This window comes from Phyllobates terribilis, unplaced genomic scaffold (genome assembly GCF_046119375.1).
Source record: "Phyllobates terribilis strain yellow unplaced genomic scaffold, ASM4611937v1 Scaffold_2__4_contigs__length_985480577, whole genome shotgun sequence".
Taxonomy (NCBI): Eukaryota; Metazoa; Chordata; class Amphibia; order Anura; family Dendrobatidae; genus Phyllobates; species Phyllobates terribilis.
Genome location: NW_027362762.1, coordinates 355,905,078 through 355,921,892, shown reverse-complemented (window position 1 = coordinate 355,921,892; position 16,815 = coordinate 355,905,078). Strand labels below are relative to the sequence as shown.

The 16,815-nt window shown below is 46.9% G+C and overlaps 1 long non-coding RNA gene across 1 annotated transcript; it reads right to left on the bottom strand.

Moving 5' to 3' along the window:
* Positions 1 to 10,569: 10,569 nt before the first annotated feature.
* Positions 10,570 to 12,683, bottom strand: LOC141252092 (uncharacterized). Its single transcript, XR_012313558.1, has 3 exons — positions 12,561 to 12,683; positions 12,323 to 12,487; positions 10,570 to 11,480 (listed from the first exon to the last, which is right to left on the bottom strand). It is a non-coding gene; the product is annotated as an uncharacterized lncRNA (long non-coding RNA).
* Positions 12,684 to 16,815: the final 4,132 nt, after the last annotated feature.

Genomic DNA, 16,815 nt, shown 5'->3' with positions numbered 1-16,815 from the left:
GGACACAGAGGAAGCCACTGGAGAGGAGACCGGGGGCCACCGGAGAGGTATTTAAAATGGCGTGTTTTTTTTTTTTTTTTTACTATTGATGCTGCATTTAAAGCAGCATAAGTTAGTCACACACTATAAATCCATGTCAGTTGCATGGACTTGTATTGTGTGACCAACTTGTCAAGCACTTTTCCAAGTAATGCTCAAAATCGCTTGGAGAAGCGCTTGAAAAAAATGCATGCAAAAACGCTTAAAAAACTCTTATCCCTGGCAGAAAAAAACGCATGTAAAATCTGCGTGTGTTTTTTCTGCCAAGGAGATGCAGAAATGCTCAGGAAATTTCTGCTTCACTTCTGCATCTTGGGCACATAGCCTAAGGCTGTGTGCCCACGATGCGTTTTTTAAGCGTTTCAAAAACACTGCGGAAATGCATTAAAAACGCTTGGTAGAAGGCCTACCATGGTCCCGAAGGATAATCCGCATGTGCTGTGCACATGCTGTGGACATTTCCGCTGCGGATTATCATCAGTTTTTTACAGAACATGAGAGGACCACCAGGTTAGTAACGCAAAATTTTACAATTTAAGACCTCGTCAGACACACCACGTGGCTACAACAAGTAACTAATAAGTGTGCGCACCCACACGTGAAGGGAGGGAATGTACGGGTGCCGTCATGGGCTCTGAGAAATCCCGTTACCGGTAAGTAACTACGTCTTTCTCCTTCCCCCATGACGGCACCATGGAGAGAATTACAGAGAAGTGACTCATTAGGGGGGGACCACAGCTTCCAGAACCCTTCTTCCGAAAGTAAGGTCCGAAGAAGAGGTTAAGTCTAGCTGGTAGTGATTGAAGAAGATAGAGGGGGAAGACCAGGTTGCCGCTCTACATATCTGCTCTATCGTTGCCCCCGCCTTCTCCGCCCAGGAGGCTGCCACCGCTTTTGTTGAGTGGGCCTTCAGTTTCTCCGGGGCAGCTTCTCCACGTGAGGAATACGATAGGGTGATGGCCTCCCTTATCCATTTGGACAACGTGCCCTTAGAAGCTTTCTTCCCCTTACGGGGGCCCTGAAAGCAAACAAAGAGAGAACTATCCTGCCTACACTCTTGTGTCGCCTCTAGGTATCGGATTAGGCACCTTCTGACGTCTAGTGTATGCAAGACCTTCTCTTTCGTGTTCCTAGGGTTGGGGCAGAAAGAAGGGAGGGTGATTTCCTGGGACCTGTGAAATCTTGACGCCACTTTTGGTAGATAGGCCGGGTCGGTTTTCAGAGTAACCCTATCCTCCAAGATTTGTGTGAACGGGGGGGCCTGCCGATAGGGCCTGAATATCACTAACCCTACGTGCGGATGTGAGAGCTACCAAGAGTGCTGTTTTTAGGGACAGAATTTTTAGGGATACTTCCGATAGAGGTTCAAAAGGGGCATCCGTTAAAGCTGAAAGGACCAGGTCCAAATCCCAGGGTGTAGTATTTCGGGATGGGATGGGTCGGGATCTAGCTGATGCTTTAATAAACCTAGATACCCATCTATTCCTAGCTATGTCAAAGTTATAGAGCGCCCCCAGGGCCGCAACTTGAACTTTTAAGGTACTTGTGACCAGGCCCTGCTCCAAGCCCCTCTGTAAAAATTCCAGGATAGCCGTCAATGGAACCTCCCCACCTAACCTGGAACCTAAGACTGAAAAGAATTTCTTCCAGGTTTTCCCGTATAGTTTGGTGGTCACCGGTTTTCTACTTTGAAGTAGTGTGGTGATAAGATTTGGGGAAAACCCTTTGTCCTTCAGGAGAGCCCTCTCAAATTCCAGGCTGTCAAGTGTAAGCTTGAAGCCCGAGGATGGAGAACTGGAACCTGAGAAAGAAGGTCTGGAAGCTCCGGAAGGACCCAGGGGTCGGAGATTGATAACCTACTCAGCCATGAAAACCATGCCCTCTTTGGCGAAAAGGGGCCTATCAAAATTACCCTCGCTTTCTCTTCCCTGATTTTCCTCAGAACAGCTGGAATCAGAGCTGTCGGAGGAAAAGCGTAAGCTAGAGGGTAACTCGACGGGATCATGAAGGCGTCCTCGGCTACGGGGTTCCCTTTGTGGTCTAGGGAGCAAAATGAGTGTGTTTTCTTGTTCCGGTTGTTGGCAAACAGATCTATGGAGGGACGACCCCACATTTGTACAATCTGCCGAAAAACTGACTGACTTAACTCCCATTCGTCCTGCTTTAGTTGAGTCTGACTCAGAAAGTCTGCGGTGCGATTTTCTAGCCCTTTTATGTGTAGAGCTGATCGGGATTGTAAGTTCCTCTCGGCTAAGCGAAAGATGACCTCTGTCGACTGCATTAGGGAATGGGACCGTGTACCCCCCTGGTGGTTCAGGTACGCCACTACTACCCGGTTGTCTGAAAAGACCCTCACGTGATGTCCTTGTAGTGTGTGCATGAACTCCCGGAGTGCCTGCTCTACTGCTAGGAGCTCCTTCATGTTTGAGGAAAGTAGTTTTAGGCGTTCTGTCCAGACCCCCTGAGCTACCAGGTTGTTGAGGTGAGCCCCCCAGCCCCCGGGACTTGCATCGGTGGTCAGGATTTGCGGTGTCATGATTGTCCAAGGAATCCCCTGGGCTAGATTGCTTATGTTCCCCCACCACTCTAGGGAAAGTGTGGTTTCTGCAGATAGCAATAACAGCCCTTCTAAACGCCCTTTTAGGGCGTTTCCTGCCTTCAGGATTCCCACGGAAAGCATGCGGTCAGGGAGCCTAGAAGGGACATGGCTTTCCGAAGGGACATAGACGGGTGGGACTTTGCCCGTGATATCTGGCCTATGATTTTGTGAATTTTCCCTGAGGGGAGACGACACTCCTGTCTTTTTGAATCCAGCACGATGCCTAGGTATTCCTGTATCTGGCATGGTTCCGTTTTGGATTTTTCTAGATTCAAAAGCCAACCTACGTGAGTCAAGGAATCCATGACCTTTTCTAGATGGGATTTGCAGTCTAGGAAGGAGCTGCCTATTACCAGGAAGTCGTCTAGCTATGGGACGACCAGGGTGTTCTGTTCCCTTAGATGAGCCATCACCTCTGCAACAACTTTGGTGAAAACCCTTGGGGCTATGGCGATGCCGAAAGGGAGGGCCGTATATTGATAGTGTTTGACCACTCCACCCATAGGAACTGCTACTCTGAGGAATTTCTGGTAGTCTTTGTGTATCGGGACGTGATAATAAGCGTCTTTTAAATCCAGGACGGCCATGAAACAACCGGGAAACAGCATTTTTACTGAGGATTTTATTGTTTCCATTTTGAAGGCCTCCACCTTCAAAAGTTTCTTCAGCTTCTTTAGATTCACGATCGTCTTGTACGTCCCATCTGATTTTTTTCCTCAGGAACAATGGAGAATAGAAGCCCATGCCTCCCCCCCCCACCCCGGGACCTCCCGCAGGACTGCCTTCCCTGCCAGTCCCCGGATCTCCTGCTCCAAGGCCAGTTGCTCCTCGCTTGAAGACCTTTCGGGGGTTATAACAAAGTTTTGCTGAGGGAATTTGAGGAACTGGAGTTTTCAGGCCCGATTGTATTAGGCCCAGAATCCATGAGCTGTTGGATATTAGCTCCCAGGCCGGAAGAAAGCTTGATAGCCTTCCCCCCCACCCGGGGCAAATCTTCATTGAGGGGGCTTTCTGTTATCATTGGAGGGCTTATTAAATAGGAACCCTTTGGACTTCCTTCTCCTGTCTTCCCACCTATCCTGCTCTCTAGGGGGCTTTCTAAGGATAAACCTTCTACTCCGAAAAGGTTTCCTGTAAACAGTGTTAGGATAAGGAACCGCTTCTTATTGTCACTTGCCTTATCCAAGATGTCATCAAGGGCGGGCCCAAATAGAAACTCGCCCTCACAGGGGATGGAGCACAATCTAGATTTAGTCTGTAGATCCCCAGGCCAACATTTGAGCCAGAGGGCTCGTCTAGCCGCGTTAGCAAGCCCTGCCGCTCTAGCACTTGACCTGACGGAGTCCACCGAGGCGTCAGCAAGGAAGGCCCCTGCCCCTTTCATTATCGGGATAGTTTCAAGGATTGTGCCTCTAGATGTTTTCTGCCTCAGATGAGATTCAAGCTCATCCAGCCAGACCATTAATGACCTGGCCGTACATGTGGCAGCTACCGCAAGTTTTAACCCCCCCCCCCAGCGGCTTCCCAGGAACCCTTTTTATCCATGGGGTCTTTTAAGACACCCATGTCCTCAAATGGAAGGGAGTATTTCTTTGAGGCTTTGGCTATGGCGAAATCCAGTTTTGGTGCTTTCTCCCAAAAGGAACATGCATGGTCCTCATCCGGGTACTTTCGTTTAGGGGAAAGGAAGCCCTTCCTCTCCAGTCTTTTCCACTCTTTCTTAATCAGAGAGTGAACATGTTCCTTGAGTGGAAAAGATCTCCTCTTTTTTTGCTCTAGACCGCTGAAAATTACGTCTTGGATGGATTTTTTGGGCCGGGGATCAGCTAATCCCATGGTAGACCTGACTGCCTTGATGAGGCTATCTGTTTCCTCGATAGGGAAACAGCTCCGTCTTCCTCTATCTGTAGACGACGAAGAGATGGAAGTGTCCGAATCTCCGCCATCCTCACCAAAGATCAGATCTCTCAACTTTCCATCCTTTACATAGTAATTTTCCTCCTGCTGAAGTCCTAGATCTCTCATTCATTGCCCCATAAAGTGTGATGCCAATAAAAGGGCCCCCCAAACACAGTATGATACCCCCATGGCGAATTCCTCCACATACGCAGTATAATGACCCTACTATACCCCACCTCAACTCCCAGGGCAAAGTATGCTGACCCCAACACAGTATGATCCCCCAACTGTGAGACCCTAGAGCTAGAGAGGATGGTACATAATAAGGGAGGGTGTTATATGTGGTGCCCAGCTGCGCTTGGTACCACAGATCCTAGAAGAGTGCATTGATGGAATCCTCCACAAGAAGCCCCCATAAACATTCACACATCTCCACCTTCCACCTCAGACCAGCAGAGGGAGCCCGTTAGGGATATAAATAGGGAAGGTGGAGCTAGGCAGTCAGTCTAGTCTAGTTCAGTCTAGTCCAGTACAGTCTGAGAAGAGTTACCTCAGAGGACAGAGCCTGTTCCAGCTCCAGCAGTTGCTAGCCTGCCGGTGGAGCTCATCCAGACTAAGACTCAAGGAGCTCAAGTAAATGAGCCCAAGGTGTGCCAACGCCTGTAAGAGCGGTGAAGAGCGGCAAGCTGCCGTTAGTGTGAGTAGCCTAGTGAGGGCCCGAGTGTGGCCGAAGGCGAGTGGAAAGTGAGTAGCAGTGAGGGCAGAGGAGCTTACCCAGCTCACCCCGAAACATATACCGGACATCGGGTCCGAGCTTACCGGGATCTCTACGACCCAGTAAGGCATAACCGGAATCCCTGGAGAACTGCAGGTCCCAGGTTCACCAGAGAGCTGATTATTTAACAGAGCCAGGAGACACATAGGCCCCGTACGCTGGGAGCGTGCACTCCAAGAGAAGGCCCTACCACAACGTCAGCCGGTGCAGGACAGAGATATAGTTAGGCCTAGCTTCAGGCAGGTCAGAAACTTACTACACAGAGGCAAGAAACAGGAGGCCCTACACCCGCTCATTGGGGAGGATCCTGATATGCACCCTTCACCCTACAGTGCTCCGGGATGTGCCTGAACTACCACCAGTAAAAGGTACTGAAGTGACTACCGTGTCCGTCCCCGTTCTTGTTCTGACCCGGCTGGGTCTCGCCTGTCCTGCACCCCCCCCTCCGTACGCTGCCCTGAGGCCTAGCTCCACCTGTGGGGAGCTATACCATCGAGCTGCCTTATCACCGGCCTCAGTGGACTGCCGCAGCGCTGGTGATTCTCACCATAAACCACAGGTGGCGTCACGAACTTTCATAGAGTTAAAAATAATCCCCTTTTAAAAGCTGACCCCAGGGTACGGGCCCGGGAGCCGACCACCGCGACATCCTCAAGGCAAGGCAAAGGCCCGGGTACCGAGTCGTCCCCTTCCCCCTGGGCGAGTCATATACATAATAAAAGAGGAAACTATATAACTAAGGATGGCGCTATACATAATAAGTGAGTACACTATATACTAAGGGACTGTGCTATACATAATAAGGCTACATTCCTGCATCTGTGTGCAGTGTCGGTGTGCTGCCCTGTTTTACCGACGCATTGAGCATGTCCTATTCTAATCCTCAAAATTGGATCAGAAGAGGACATTCTCTGACCCTCTTAGATCTCATTCTCAGATCCGTGATTTTCATGGAAGTGTGAATGGATCTATAAAACTCTACGAGTCCGTAGACCATCCTATAAAAAAATCTGGCAGCACGGACATTTCACACAAATGTGAGAATGTGGCCACGGGAATTTACAGACAACATTATCACTCCAAGTCACACAGTGCAGATATAGAATAATATTTACATCCAGGCACTTACCGCTGACATCTTGTCTGATCAGAGTCGGTTTCTGCTGCTTCTTCTCCATCTGGTCAGACCTTCATGTTGACATCTCCCAGCCACAACTTGTCTTGTCACGATGATCTCCAGCCTAGAAAATAACAAGGTCATATATTGTATGCATACATGTGTCTCCCCCGCTCTGCATTCTCGAATACAGATATGTACCCCCCCCATTAATATACTATTAGCCACCTAGTAATCAAAATATAAAGTGATAAGCAGCACTGTGCCCCCCATTAACTATAATCTCCACCAGCCAATAATATAAATTATTCAGTTTCTGTGACTCTCCCCAATTAACTGTAAGGCTATGTGCACACGGCAAACATACAAGGCTTCACAGCACAAGCAAAGTGAAACCCCCATAATTGCTCTCTCCCAGCACCCCCATCATTGCTCTCTCTCCACCACCTCCATCATTGCTCTCTCTCAGCACCCCCATCATTGCTCTCTCCCAGCACCCCCGTCATTGCTCTCTCTCAGCACCCCATCATTGCTCTGTCCCAGCACCCCCATCATTGCTCTCTCCCAGCCTCCCATCATTGCTCTGTCCCTGCAACCCCATCATTGCTCTGTCCCAGCACCGCCATCATTGCTCTCTCCCAGCCCCCCCATCATTGCTCTGTCCCAGCACCTCCATCATTGCTCTCTCCCAGCACCCCCATCATTGCTCTCTCCCAGCACCCCCATTATTGCTCTCTCCCAGCATGCCCATTATTGCTCTCTCCCAGCTCGCCCATTATTGCTCTCTCCCACCACCCCATCATTGCTCTCTCCCAGCACCCCCGTCATTGCTCTCTCCCAGCAACACGTCATTGCTCTCCCCTTCCCCACCATCCCCATCATTGCTCTCCCCAGCCCTGTCAGCCCCATTATTGCTCTTCCCAGCCCCATCATTCTTCTCCCCAGCCCCATCATTCCTCTCCCCAGCCCCATGAACTCCATTATTCCTCTCCCCAGCCCCATCATTCCTCTCCCCAGCCCCATGAACTCCATTATTCCTCTCCCCAGCCCCATTATTGCTCACCCCAGCCCCACCATCCCATCATTGCTCTCCCCAGCCCCACCATCCCCATCATTGATCTCCCCAGCCCCCGTCATTCCTCTCCCCAGCCCCACCATCCCATTATTTCTCTCCCCAGCCCCATCAACCCCATTATTCCTCTCCCCAACCTCATTAGATCTCTCCCCAGCCCCATCATTCCTCTCCCTAGCCCCATCAGCCCCAATATTGCTCTTCCCAGCCCCATCATTCCTCTACCCAGCCCCATCAGCTCCAATATTGCTCTCCCCAGCCCAACAACCCCATTATTTCTCTCCCCAGCCCCATCATTCCTCTCCCCAGCCCCATTATTGCTCTCCCCAGCCCCACCATTGCTCTCCCCCCACCAGCGTTTCAGTAAAAAAAGAAAAAAACAAAAAAAAACTTACCTCAGCTCGCTCCCCTGCAACATCCTCCTGGTTGCCGGCAGCTTTCTCCCTTACCCAGGCGCACGCTGCATGATGACGTCATCAAGCTGCGCGCGCCTGGGTCAGAGAGGAAGCAGAGGATGAACCCTCCAGCTCCGCTGCTATTCTCCTCCTGACAGCGGCAGAGCTCCAGGGATCGTTCACTGACCGGCAGGTGAAGGGAGCAGCTGCACCTTGCGGGCCCCTTGGTTCAGCAGCATGGTGGGGACCCGGCGCCGCTGCACCGGCGGCGGTATGTCCACCCCTCGACTGCTTTGGGGCCCCCCCGGCTCACGGGCCCCATAGCAGTCGCGTGGTCTGCGGCCATTGGTGGTACGCCACTGCAGAGATATGGGACTGGGGAAGTGAAGTATACAAGGACAAGCAAAAGCGAAGAGACGCATGGCCCTCTGTAATCCGCGAAATTTACCCGCTGTGGGAGGATGTGGATAAAGTGGCCCAAAAAAAAATTTGTACGTTTTTATTTTTGCTGTTATTTGTACCATTTTGTAACATAGATGTTTCATTTTCTTTATGTTTTAAATGCAGTACATAATTTTATTTTATTTTTTAAATTGCAGTAGAAGATGTTAAAAAAAAAGGTGGCGGTCGGTCACCGACCGCTTCATGAAAGCTGAGGCCGGCCGAAGCGGATCATCAACCCTCCGACGAAAAGTCCCATATGCAGACCAGCTGGCCTTCATTTTGACCAGCAGGAGTTTGCGGAGGTAAGTTCACAATAATTATTTGTAAACAAAATTTCTTTCAAAGTGTTGTATTAACATGCCTTTTTTTTTTCTTTCTTTATTGTATAGCACTGAAGGCAACGTAAGGTCCACAACACCAACATTACACCATGAGACCAGCACAAACCAGGGAGCCGAAGAATATTGTGAGGACTTATTTCTCGTGTGTTCTCCGAATCCTCATGGTGCTGGTCCTTCTGGCTCACCCGCCTCTGCCTCCGCATCCTCATCTGCTGCTGGCGTCGCGCCGGGGTCTGCTGCTGATGCTGCTCCTGCTTCTGGTGCTGAAGGTAGCTCTGCTGGTGGTGCGTCTAGGCCCACTGGGATGGGGGGTGGTTCTGCAGGTCCCGTGGCATTGAGAAGGGCTGGAAGTAAAAAGTCTAAAAGCCAAGAGGGTGGGAGTAGTGCACTTGAAGCCCTCACTACTCGCACCCTCAGTCTTATGGACAGGGTCCACAGAGAGGATGACCTTGATAAATTTGGTTTAGCAATAGCAGGCCGTCTTAGATCCATGCCACGGGACACGCAGAACTTGTACATGACAGCAGCCAACGCTCTTGTCATGGCAATTGATGCGGCCTCACCTATGCCCTCGGCACCAGCCATAATAAATGGGATTTTTAATTTGTTTAATCCCAGTGGGCCTCCACCACCACCAGCAGCTGCAACCCATCGTTATGGGCAGGTTGCAGCATATCGGCCAGAACCTTCAGAGGCCCATGGAAGTTACGGCCGCCCACCAGCTCCTGGAGCATCTTCCCATCATCCTGACCCGTCTCCGAACACCAGTTTCTCCCAGGATATGTTCCCAGGGTATGGGTATGAGCTGGACTTCCATCAGTTCTCGTAAAATAAATTACACCCTGTCTACATTTTTGGTCCATAAAAAAATAGACAGCACCTGTATGTCGTTTTATACACTTTTTAAAAAAATAAAAAATAAATAAAAATGCGTTCAAAAACACCTTTTCTTATATTCATCTACATCAGGCTTCAGGCGTAGGTGACTGTAAAGAAAGGTGTTTAGTTTTATATACTGAAACGAACTACAGGTGCTGCCCGTACTTTATGGACCAAAAATGTTGACAGCTTGGCCTCTGAAGTGTTTCTTGGGACATTGTAAAGTTATGGACAATGTTTGTCCGTATGTTTTATTGCACACGTTTTTTATTTTTGTAGTTTCAAGTTCTTGCACATTTTCTACAATATTTATATTTTATAAAAATAAATTAACATTTAAAAATATTGTGTCCTTTTCACATAAGGTAACATTTTGAGTATATACTTACAGTGTATCTGTTTGGGTAGTGTCAGTGAAATTTCATCAAAAAAAAAAAAAGGGCCTCTGACCTTAGCGCATGTCAGGGGAACAATAATTTTTTTTACAGTTATTATGACACTTCATGTTTTTTTATTTTATATGACTTGACAACAAAGGGATGAATTCTCTCAACATTGTTCTTTGCTTGTCCTGCTCAGAGCACAAGCAAATGACAATGGTGAGTGATGACTTTAGCAGCCAGTACTTGGGAAGAGCGCTCGAGTAGTACCACCGATTCCCAGGGACAGGTTTGAATATCTCTGGGTTTTTTTTTTTTGGTGGGGTCAAGTAGCTGAAATATCTTCACGGGTGACGCACTGGAAAGCCATCTTGTGACCAATACTTCTGACTGAGCATAATCAGAGGTAGGGTTCACAATGTAAGTGTATGATAGTCACGTTCTACCATTGTTGTGGCTGTCATAGACTTACATAAACTTATGCGTAGACGTATGGTCATAAAGCAACACATATAAGGTGATAATTGAATATGGACACAAGATTGTAAATTTAAAAAAATTTATTAGTTAAAAAGGTTTTAGCAATTTTGACAAGAACAACTTTTCTTGAAGTTCTTCTTTTATTGGGCATCAGATCTTCTCTGCTGGTCAGGCTGCACACCACCGACATAGGAGTATTGCCAGTGCACAGCACCTTCAGGACTCATGAAGTAGTCAAAGGTTTCTCGCACCCTGCCACCTGAGTTGGATTGCCTTCTCAGAGCCAAGTTGACCACTGGAATTAATTCAGATAGCTGTGACTCCTCATCTTGCTCAGTGCTGTATTCACGAGCACAGTTGTGGAGTACACAGCATGCCTTAATTACAGTGTCAACCGTCTCCGTATCCAACTGGATGGCAGTGTGAAAGATCCTCCACTGACTACACATGATTCCGAAGGTGCATTCCACATATCTGTGTGCACGACTCAGCCGATAATTAAAAATCCTCTGCCGGTCATTCAGTGCCCTTCGTGGGTATGGGCGCAGCAGGTTGGTCATTAAGGGAAATGCCTCATCTGATACCATCACAAAGGGAACTGGATCTGTGGAACCTGGCAAAGGTCCTGGGGCTGGGAGCGTTCCGCCATCTTGAAGAATTTGCAGCCCAATCTGTGATGATCGCAACACCCGAGAGTCCCCAGTACTGCCATAAGCACCAACAATAATGGCAACAAATTTGTAATGTGCATCAGCCACCGCCATCAGGACCACAGAAAAATACTTCTTATAATTAAAGAAGCGTGATCCTGATCGTGGTGGATGCTGAACTCTCACATGTTTTCCCATCGACAGCACCTATGCAGTTGGGGAAATTGGCCACAGTTTGAAAGCCTGCTGCGACCTGCAGCCAAGTCTCCTTGGTTGGGGAAGGCATCACAATGGGCTGCAACTTCTGCCAGATGACGGTACATGTGCACCTCACAATCCTGGAAATGGTGGATTTACCAACCCTAAATTGGAGGTGCAGTGATGTATAGCTCTCTCCTGTGGCCAAAAACCTGAAAAGGAAAAATATAAAATTAGAAAAGACACAAAAAAATAAAAGAAATACAAGCAAACATTATAATCCCACACTAGTAATTAGTAATGAAAAAAAAATTGACTTATTAACAAACACTTTACAGCACTGAGTGCACATTTTTTGTTTTATTTTGTTGTTTTGGTTGGACATTTGAAAGGTGTTTTTGATTTTTTTTTTTACATTTGTTTGCTCTTGAGTTCACACATATGTAGTCACTTGTCATTGGCTGTTTGCCTCCATTGTTTGCTCTTCAGGTCACACATCCATTCTATTCAGTGACCTTATCACTATGACCCAGCTAATCTTATGTACAGCAAACATTAGACACAAAGGAGCCATCACCAGAGGCTGACTCACCAAGGTAAACCTTAAGGGGTGAGCTGTTGTGCCCATTCATGGCTGTTGGAACTAATCATGCCAGTTTGAAAAGACAAGGAGTGGATAATTTTCTGTAGGACAGATTTTTAATTTTCAATTTGCCAATGTTGTAATGAATACAACAAATTACATGGTTAATGTTCCTATGTGATTATTAATGCCAAAACGGACATCTTTAGGGCTCTTTCACACGTCTGTTTCTCCGGTACGAGTGGTGACAGTTTCCAGATGTACCAGAGACAACAGACCTAATAAGAGCAGCAATGGTGAGCTGACAAAACTGCTGGAATTTTTTTCGGGATATCTGTAAAAGTTCAAAATAAATATTAGGTTCACACGGATTAAAATATAATAAAATATATTTTTTTTTACAAAAAAATAACTCATTTAAAAAATACATTAGGTACACACGGATGACAATATCCTTTTTCCCCATATTACCTCCTTGAAGTGCCCCTTGTCCGCCCGCTCCTGCACGATAGGGTGCACCCACAGCTTTTTGGGTCATAGAATCATAGAATGGTAGAGTTGGAAGGGACCTCCTGGGTCATCTGGTCCAACCCCCTGCTCAAAGCAGGGTCTTCTCCTTCTCCTGCTAGACCGCTCCTATGGTAGAATAATAGGTTAGTACACACTACATACAATATAACAAACCATCTACTTACATTTATTATCTTACCTGCTCGCTGTAGTGATTCATGAGATTTACTGCAGGCAGCAGCAAAAGGAACAAGTATGGATCACTGAGACGCAGGGGCTGCAGTTCTTGTGGCATCCTGAATACTTCCAAAATGGTGAATAGGGGTTTGACTAGGAAATGACATCATATTGGCCCTTTTTTTTTTTCACTAACTTTGTTTGGCTTCAAAAAGGCATGAAAAAACGCACATAGAATCCGCATGCGTTTTTCTGGCAAGGAGATGCAGAAATGGTCAGGAAAATTTCTGCTTCATTTCTGCATCGTGGGCACATAGCCTAAACGTGGCCATTGCAATTTGTCAGTTTCACATCACGGAAAAATTTATCAAAATGGGCAGTACGACTCATATGGTGCAAGATTTTATTACTTGTCGCACAAAGTATGTGGTCTATGTAATTCTATGCCCTTGTGGCTTCCATTACATAGGTAAAACGATTCGCCCTTTATTCATTAGATTCCGAGAGCCGACAAAAAAAAGGCTCCAAAAGACTGAACATTTCTGGGAGTTTCATGAAGCAGATCCCAGGCTGCTGCGTTCTGCTGGTTTGGAGCAGGTGCATTTACCAGCAGGAGATGGACCTGCAGACTCCTACTCAGGAGAGAGGCATGGTGGATCCTACGCTTGGAAGCACAGGGACCCCCGGCCTAAATGATCGAGATGTTGGCGTTTCTATAAATAAATTTTAATGTAATGTCAGAGTATAACTTATTTTTTGTACTTTGTTTTTAATATCGTTGTTTCGTTTATATGTTCGCAGCGGTGTGGGCAGGTCTTATTCCGACCCCCTTTTTGGTGATGTCATTGTGTGTTGATTAGATTAAAAGTAATCACCTTTGCTACATTCCCCCATACCTGTTTGACCCATTAAAGCGCGTGTCAGCGCGAAACGGCCGTCGTCAAGAACAGCATGACATATACCCCCAGCTTGTGATGTTTTTAAAGAAGAAAGCAGCATTTTAACACAATCCGGTGCGTGCCTTCCACTTTTCTTGAACTATTTACAGTATTTTTTTGTCTAGGAATGGAAGCTTTTTTTGCACCCAGGCTTTGAAGGGATAGGTGCTTAGTCCCGCTATATGAAGGAGTGATTGGAGGCGTAGGTGCTGGTTATCCTGTTGCTTATTCCAATTAAATAAAGAGCCTATGCATGTTTGGTATCTATGAGCTCGTAATGACCTGGAGAATAATAATGACAGGTCAGTTTTACCATATAGTGAACATATAAAAAAACTGAAAATTGCACTTTTTTTTATTTTGCCATTTCACTGCACTTTTTTTTTTCCTGTTTTCCAGTACACAATATGGTAAAACCAATGGTGTCCAACTTGTCCCGCAAAAAAATAAGCCCTCACGTACCATATCGACGGGAATTGAAAAAAGTGAGCAAATAACGAAAGCGCAAAACGGAAAATTGCCCGGGGTTAATCAGTGGTCATGTGCCTTAACAGCCTTTTAACATGTTAAAGCCCATGTCAGAGATTGACAGTAGCATGATTTAACACACACACTGCGGGGGCACATCATTCCATGCTCCCATTGGTGTGCTTGTGACGTGATCGCGGGATGTCGATAGGTTGTCATGACAGCTGGGGGTCTGCTGATAACCCACGTGCACAGGGGATCAGACGATCGCAGTTTCAAGTCTCCTCAGAGGACTATTAGGCTGTGTGCCCACGATGCGTTTTTCAAGCGTTTTTGCTGCATAATTTGCGCAGCGTAAATGCAAAACGCTTGGTAATCCGTCCCCAATGTCAATCCACATGTTCGTTTTTGATGTGCGGAAAAATCCGCAGCATGTCCATTATTTGTGCGTTTACGCATGCGGAATTGCCTTCTCAATGCATTAGAAAAACGTAAGGCGTGTGAAACTCTGCACGCGTTTTTCCGGGCAAGGACATGCAGAAATGAAGCGGAAATTTTCCGCTTCATTTCTGCATCGTGGGCACATAGCCTTAACCCCTTTCTGGCCCAGGGCGTATTAATACGTTTCTGTGCCCTGGGCCTTATACGTATTAATACGCCCTGGCGATTTCGCCCGCACACAAGCGGTGCGGGAGAGATCGCCGCCAGGTGTCAGCTCATTGTTACAGCTGAAACCCGGTGCTATGTGCAGGGAGCGGTCCCACACCGCTCCCAGCACATTAACCCCCGAAATGCTGCGATCGGAATCGATCGCAGCATTCCAGTGGAAAGAGGAGGTAAGCGCAATACTTACCTTCTCTGCCGGCATCCAGCGGCGTCTGAGTCCGGTCCCGGATGTTGCCATGGTGACCCGACATCATTATGACAACATCCGGGACACCAGGAGGCAGGAAGTTGCTTTGGTCATGCGCAGTGCACGACCAAAGTAACTTCTCCCTGTGCAGCGCTGACAGGCTGCATGGCATAGGGAGCTGCTGCTCTCTATGCCATGCAGCCTATCAGGCTGCAAAAAGTGAAAGTCCCATAGTGGGATAATGTGAACAAGTAATAAAAATGTCAGAAAGTGAAAAAAATAAAAAATAAATAAATATATATATTGTACCCATAAATAAAACCAATAAGAGTACACATATTTGGTATCGCCGTGTCCGGAACGACCTGACCTATAAAACTGTCCCGCTAGTTAACCCCTTTTATGAACATGATAAAAAATGAAACATAAAACGATGTTTTATCATCATACCGCCAAACAAAAAATGGAATAAAACGCGATCAAAAAGACGAACGTAAATAAAAATGGTACCGCTGAAAACGTCATCTTGTCCCGCAAAAAACAAGCCGTGATGCAGCTATAATGGCCGAAAAATAAAAAAGTTATAGCTCTCAGAATAAAGAGATGCAAAAACAATTCTTTTTTCTATAAAAGTTTTTATTGTGTAAAAGCACCAAAATATAAAAAAATATATAAAATGTAGTACCGCTGTAAATGTACTGACCCAAAGAATAAAGCTGCCTTATCAATTTTACCACACGCAGAACGGCATAAAAAAAACCTCAAAAAAACAATTCCTGAATTGTTGTTTTTTGTTTATTCTGCCTTCTAAAAATCAGAATAGAAAGCGATCAAAAAATGTCACGTGCCCGAAAATGGTACCAATAAAAACGTCAATTTGTCCCGCAAAAAAAAAGCCGTCACATGACTGTCGGCCGAAATCTGGAAAAATTATAGCTCTCAAAATATGGTGATGTAAAAACTAGTCTGCAAAAAAATGCGTCTTTTAGTGTGTGACAGCTGTCAATTATAAAAACCCGATATGAATCTGGTATCACTGTAATTGCACCGACCCGAAGAATAAAGTCGTCTAATCACTTATACCGCACGAAGAATGGCGTAAAAAATAAACTTTAGGGTTAGGGTTGGGCTAGGGTTGGGGTTGGGCTAGGGTTAGGGTTGGGCAAGGGTTAGGGTTGGGCAAGGGTTAGGGTTGGGCTAGGGTTAGGGTTAGGGTTGGGGTTGGGCAAGGGTTGGGCTAGGGTTGGGGTTGGGCTAAGGTTAGGGTTAGAGTTGGGCAAGAGTTGGGCTAGGGTTAGGGCTGGGCTAAGGTTAGGGTTAGAGTTGGGCAAGAGTTGGGCTAGGGTTAGGCTAAGGTTAGGGTTAGAGTTGGGCAAGAGTTGGGCTAGGGTTAGGGTTGGGCTAAGGTTAGGGTTGGGGTTGGGATTTTTTCAGAAGTAAAGAAAAAAAAATGACGACGATATGGCGACTAATGTTGAGCGCAAGTGCTCGCTATTTGAGTTTGCATCGGGTGCTCGGGTATGCACCGAGTATAGCGGGTGCTCGAGTTACATGCTCGAGTCTCCGCCCCAAATGTTTTGCAGCTGTTATACAGCCGAAAAAACCTTGCGGGGATTGCCTGCCATGCACGAGCGATCCCCGCATGTTTTTTTTGGGGTGTCTAATAACCGTGAAACATGCGGGGCGGGGACTCGAGCATGTCACTCGAGCACCCACGATACTTGCAATACCTGAGTACCCGAGTACCCGATGCAAACTCAAATAGCGAGCACTTGCACTCAAGACTAATGACAACTTATTCAATATGATGTCCTAATGTTATCAAAATTCTGTGTCGTACCTCTGGGTTCAAAATGTTCACTATACCCCTTGATAAAATCCTTGATGGGTGTAGTTTCCAAAATGGGGTCACTTGTGGGGAGTTTCCACTATTTAGGCACATCAGGGGTTCTCCAAACGCGACATGGCATCCGCTCTTGATTCCAGCCAATTTTGCGTTCAAAAAGTCACACAGTGCT